Source organism: Populus euphratica, unplaced genomic scaffold (assembly GCF_000495115.2).
Source record: "Populus euphratica unplaced genomic scaffold, PopEup_1.0 scaffold87.1, whole genome shotgun sequence".
NCBI lineage: Eukaryota > Viridiplantae > Streptophyta > Magnoliopsida > Malpighiales > Salicaceae > Populus > Populus euphratica.
The window spans coordinates 201305-207820 of record NW_011499900.1 but is presented as its reverse complement, the minus strand read 5'-3'; the positions used below and the strand labels follow the sequence as shown (position 1 = coordinate 207820).

The window sequence follows — 6516 nt, the reverse complement described above, 5'->3', positions numbered from 1 at the left end:
CCCCACCATCAAATTATAATAATGGTGAACCATGGTTCATAACACACACACACAAATAAAAAGAAAAAAAGAGGGGTGCATGCAAGGAACCATGAGTACCACATGCTAATAAGAAAGCCCATCTGCTCTCCAGGTTCTGAAAGACCGGCACCATATACATAAAAGATATTTAACTGAGCCTAGTCGAAAGTAGAAAAATGGCCATGAGTATGTACACAAAAATTACCTCAAAATGAGGTTATCAAGCCGCTATTTGATTAATAAAAACAAATGCAAATACTCTTATCAGGGGAAAAAACAATATATAAGAATAACTATTAAGAATTAAGAGTGCTGGCCAAAGGATTAAGGTTTATTCTAAAGAGTTTGCCCTCAATTTCATCCGCCAGGATATCCAAAAAATATTTAGCACAAAAAAGGGGGCAATACCAGAATACATAAGAGAAGGTCACAAGCTTCCTTGGGATCTCAAGGTGAGTACACCTTCTCACCCAAATAAATATCAAGACATTGTGATTTTACGTGTAAAGTAGCTCATCTTTGAATGAACCAAGTCAATGTATTGAAACGTTAAGGAGCTAGTTGATGCAATTAAACTACCCAAATTGGTTATCATCAATGGTTAAACTTGACAAGGCTAATTGTGTTGAGTTCCTATTCAGCAAGTAATGAGGTCTTAGGTAACTTGCAGTTAGCTACATTAATCAGGTCTAGGAATGACACACTTCATGTGCAGGTCCAACAGAACCATGGAGTGATAACATCCAACGATGACAAAAACAAGAAGATTAGAAGAACAACAAACTATCCTAGCACATGCAGCAGCAAGAACAATGAAATACAGCAATTGCAGGTCCCTGATAAGTATCAACCCAATGGATAAACCTAAGCAAGGTGTAGCTGTTGCTCTATATGATTGCAATGATTAACCCACTATCCATCAATTAATGAATAGAAAGCTCAGCTCAAGCAGACGAGCCAAACGAGATGATGGCATACATGTAAAAATGATGACTTTAAGTATAGGATACTGTAGAAATTGCTGCATTTTAATATATATCCTCATACAATATTTATTTAGTTAATAGTTTCCCAACACAATATCTCATCAATTTCAAGCTCTAATTCATCGAACCTTGGAGTGCAAGCAATGATTTCTAAACCAACTTGAATCATCTATTTAGCAAGGTAAAGGAAAATAGTGTATTAGGCTAGCAATCAAAACATGATTAATATGGGCATTATAAGCTCGTTACAATTCTCCAAATTAGTGTAGGTATGCACTAACTAATCTGAAAGTCAGCATCCAAAGATATGCAAGCAAAATGAAAGTAAAAATTTCAATCATCCAAAACTGCCTTAACATGGCAATCAGAAAATGAAATTAATCCTTTCGGGCTACAATACAATGCATTATACCTTCTTGTCATGCCCAGCACTGGCCAACAATTTCCCATCTGTAGAGAAGTGGCAGCAAACAACTTTCCCATTACTTTTGCGTATCGAACTAACTTCACTGAAGTTGAAACCTGAGATGTCAAGAAATAGGCATTGCTATAGTCAATTTGAAAAAACTTTAGCGTATCGAACTACGTTCACTGAAGTTGAAACCTGAGATGTCAAGAAATAGGCATAGCTATGGTCAATTTGAAAAAAGTAACAGTGCAAGGAATTGAAAATATTGCTTACCCCTTGAAGCTTCAGCAGCATGTTCAGAGGAATTCCTTTTTAAAGTACTGAACAAATCCCTTCCATCTCCATCATCGTGGGATAAAAAAGATTCCACATTATCATCTAAGGAGCCAACATCTGCAAAATGCTCAATGTCTTCCTGCAAAGAGATAGAAAGTCAAAAAAAAGGAAATAGATAGGACCAACTTTGGGCAATACCGTGAAGAATATTCCACTAAAAGCACAACAGTATAACTTAAATTGACTAAGGAATACATTAAAATAACAACACAAGCTCAGAAATAAATAAAAGATTTATAGGAGTGCTTGGACAAGCAATTTCATTGGGCAAAAATATAAACTAATTGCCTTTGTAACAATACAAGAAAATCCGATAACCCCACACTTGACCATTTTTCCATTAGCAGTATGGGTTGTTGCGGCTTCCAAACAGCAGATTCCTGATGCTACATTCACATCTCTAGGTTATTCACGTCACAGCATGTAGGTTTGTTAAGAGTGCATACCAGTGGGTTTGTGGATGATGCAAGAGCTCCAGTTGCATCACCACTGTACATCAAACCTTTTGGCATGCTATTGACATGCTGTAAATTGCCAGCTGTGGCAATCCCATCACCAGGAGTATGAGTTGATGGAGTTGATGGCTGTGAGTTAGAAGGGCCTACAGTATTTCCTGTACCGGTACTATTAGCAGGTCCAGAAGATGAAGGGCCTTTCCTCTTTCGGTTATTCTATTACACCATAAACAAGCATTAGTCAGTGCTTTAACAATAAAATTATATAGGATATTTAGGAAAGGAAATTCATCTTGCCACTAGTTAATATTGAGCTCATGGGTAAATGCAGGAGAGTGGATAATAAAGCATGAGTCTGAAGGAACTTAAAATTTTGTTCCATGTTAAACCAGGTGTATATTATTAAGTGCATTTAAGAAAACACAACCTGCTGTGGGTGCAAAGGATCTTGTTGAGAGGATGATTGTTGCATCTGTGGCAAATTCATCTGTTCAAGACACACAACCACATAAAGCATTAAGAACTCATAACCCAATGAGAACAAAACATCAAAATTTGGATTAATTCAAGAAAACCCTACCTTAGATGAAGTTGAATGCATTGGAGAACCGATGGAACCATCGTTTACATTTGGTTGGCCATCTTTGCTGTTCAAAGCCCCTCTTGGCAATCCCCTAAACTTCTGTGGATCCATATCTCCATACATTGGTGAAGCAGCAAGGTTGCCTTGTGCCTGGACCTGTGCCAATAACTGCTGTTGTTGCTGCTGTGGCAAAAGCTGAAACTGACTAGGACCATGTAAAAGAGGCCTTTGAACTTGTGCACCCAAACTTGGACGAATTTGTTCAAGTCCCTGTATATTCAATAATAGCCTACATTGTGAACAACCAGCTAGATTTTTAATCAAATCTCCAGAACAAATGAGCTCCAGTATAGAACTTACTGTTAAGGGCCATCCCCTTAAGGGAAGACCATTGACTCCAGGGTTCAATCCTGAACATAAATTAAAAATAATTAAAATAAAAAAGAGATTCTAAACATAAAACTTGATGAGGATTAGTACAGTAGAATTCTTCTTGGATTTTCCAGAATAAGTTCGAGGGAAGATTTTTATCCAAGGTGAATAGACACTCATCAATTTTCTTGAATTCAAAATATCATTACCTCTATGTATTGCTTGCATTTTGTTAGTTATTCAAAATCTAAATCAACCATGAGATATCTATTTTGATATATATGGCATGATAAGAAGTCTGTTTACAATAACATTTTGAAATTATGGATTTTAAAATCTTGGATATACCAGAAGTTGTCAACTGGTATGCAAGAAACGTTTGATGATTGTTGTTGTGCAAGATCTAGACTTCAAATAAAGCTGCAAAATGATGATGGGCCAACATATTTGTCCCAAGGTGGTGGAAATAAGTAGGTAGAAAAACAGTCCCACATATTAGACTTTACAAAATAAAGGGACATCAACACAGAACTTTATTCAAAATAATATTTCAGAAGCGCAAGTAGCCAGTACCTAGCTAACAGAGGAATTCTTAATGAATGCACTTAAATAAGAAAAAGAATAGTTGACACTGCTATGATCATAGACAGGAGACACTCGACCTTCTTAATCTTTATAACACCGTTCTTGGGTTTGAGACTGGTGGAGAAAGATTCTTTCAGTGCAAGCTAGTACATTAATATCTCAATCAATAGTTCAAATCAAGCGGGAGAAAGTTATGACTGCATGAAAAAACAGAGAATAAAGTACAAGCACTCTGAAGGACTTCGCTGTTTTACCTTCCCATATTGGTGTACTACATGTTACAGTTAGATCACCACATCAAGAGTTGAAGCACATGGTAACAGATTTTTTAATTTGCTAAATGACCAAGGAGTTTCATAGGTAACAGTCAGGAAAGTAATTTATGGGCAGTGGAAGTTTTCATTCCTTCTTTTAGTTAAGATTTATGCAAGACAAAATTAGTTCTAACACTTTATTCTTAAAAACCAGATGCCTAGTTTTTACAAACAGGAATAATGTGAAAATCAATTTGTAAATGCATGTGTTTATATGCCCTCATCTCAAATACCATTTCTGCAATAAAGGATCCAATATATTTACCTGCATTTCCAATTCCAGGTTTAGACTGCATGATCCCCTGCCCGTAAATGGTTGAAGGATCCATAGGCAAAGATCTCTGGGCAGCACCCAGGCTCACTTCAGGTTTGACATCCTATTGAATGAGTCAAGCACTCAATTAAATTGTGAAAGCAAAAAATCAGAACTCAGATTTGCAGCAAATATAGTTCTTTTTGTTAAAGTAGTTACAGCAGTCTGTTGAGTTCATGCCTGGATTTGCTGCAGCGCTGCAGTAACATTCCCAGGATTTCCTTGGACCAATTGGCTGTGTCAGCACAAAAGAATCAGCATGCAAATATTGGGTATAAAAACTGTCTAATAACATCTACAAAGAAATTTACCCTGGATGGTTTGTAGTTGATTTGAGGAGGGCCATCCTAGCATCAAGATGCGGTTGGGATGTTTCAGGCTCCATTTGGTTGGAATGCTTCATACGTTCCTCGTACATTTTTGCAGCCAGTGCACTGGCATTTGATTGCCCGAGCATTCCTTCAGAACCAATAGAATTTACCGGACCCCCAATGATTGGATTGTTAGGACCCCCTCGTTGCAACTGAGCTTGACGCATTAGTTGCAGCTGTTGATGTTCCTTTGTCTTGCTTTGCTGTGCCTACACATCAATGCAATTGTCCAAGTAAAGAACATCAACAGAAGATGCATAATAGGCAGGCAGGCAATCAAACCCACCTCTAAATACGCTGCAGCAGTCTCGGAGTGTTTCTCATTGGTCCTTGCTATAAAAATATCCCAGAAGACAGACCACCATTCATAAAGAAACCCCCCAGGAGCATCAATCGCTGCACATTCAAACTAGTAATTATATCTTAAACATTTCAACTCCTTTTGCACCATATTTAGGCAGCCGATTCAAATCCAAGCCAAAAAAAACCGACTACTGTCACTTCCATTACCTTCTAAAACACCAGCATAATTATGTCAAAAACCTATGCTATAACAAGCTACCTTTCCCCCACGCTTCTTGAAAAGTAAAAGTAAGATTCTGGGCCTTACCTACTGGATCGGGGTGAACTTTCCCCTCAGTCATGAATGATTTTGCAGTAGCATGCAATTTCTTCTTCATCAAATAATCATATATGTACACATCAAGCCTATAAAAAATCAGCCAGTTTAAAAAAAATACCATTATCAAAAACCTAATTATTAACAAAATAAAAGACCAAGCAATAAATTACCAAAAATAAAAATAGAAGAAACAAGAGATCACATACATTTTATCTGCTTCCCAATTACTCTGTGCCATGATTTCAGCTCAAAAATCACCAAACAAAACTGCTAATAACCTAAACTAAAACAAACAAAAACTCTGCCAGTAGTGGCACATAAAAATGATCGATCAAATTCAAATCACAATCCACAGAATTTCGAGATTTATAGAAAATTCATGATTCTAAGAAAATTAAAACTAAATACATAACAACTTACCTAAATTTCGAAAAAATATAAGGATCAAAAAAGGATTTATTACTGATCACGGACTCCGTGTAATAGTGATCTCCATTGATCAAGCATTGTCACTGAATACAACAATTATCACGCAAAAAAAAATTCAAAAAATTCAATACAAAAATTGAAATTAAAACCAGAATATTGTTGAAATAATTAATTTAGCGATTACCTTCGATTTGAACGATGAAAAAGGGCTCTGTTATTTTAAAGGTGCAAGAAGGAAGTTTTAACGGAGTGAGAGAGTAAGGACTGGTGTGAGTCTACTCGAGTCGAGACTCGAGAGAGAGTTTGAGCAGGATCCGAAGGTGGGGCGTGGAAGTTTTGAGTCAGGGCCCTCTGGGGTGGGGTTATTGGTTCGGTGTACGTGCAGGTTCGAAACTAGAGATGGCCGGATACGTCTGTGACGTGGACGAAAGTAAAAAAGGCACGTGGAATTTTGCCACGTTGGATACACCCATGAGGTCTGGATGAATGGATCATTTAACGAAAATTTGTTCACGTTTTTTGTTCAAGTTCGTGTTTTAAAAATATTTTTTTAAAAAAATAATTTTTATTTTATTTTTTATATAAATTTTTTAATGTGCTAATATTGAAAATAAATTTTAAAAAATATTATTTTAATTTATTTATAAACAAAAAAAATTTAAAAAACAACTATATTTTAAAAAATAAATATTGTTACTATTTGAAATAGGCTTTTAAGTG

The 6516-nt window shown here is 36.2% G+C and overlaps 1 pseudogene; it reads right to left on the bottom strand.

Moving 5' to 3' along the window:
* Positions 1 to 6155, bottom strand: part of LOC105132606 (transcriptional corepressor LEUNIG-like) — an 8853-nt pseudogene extending 2698 nt beyond the window's left edge.
* Between the last annotated feature and the right edge of the window lie 361 nt (positions 6156 to 6516).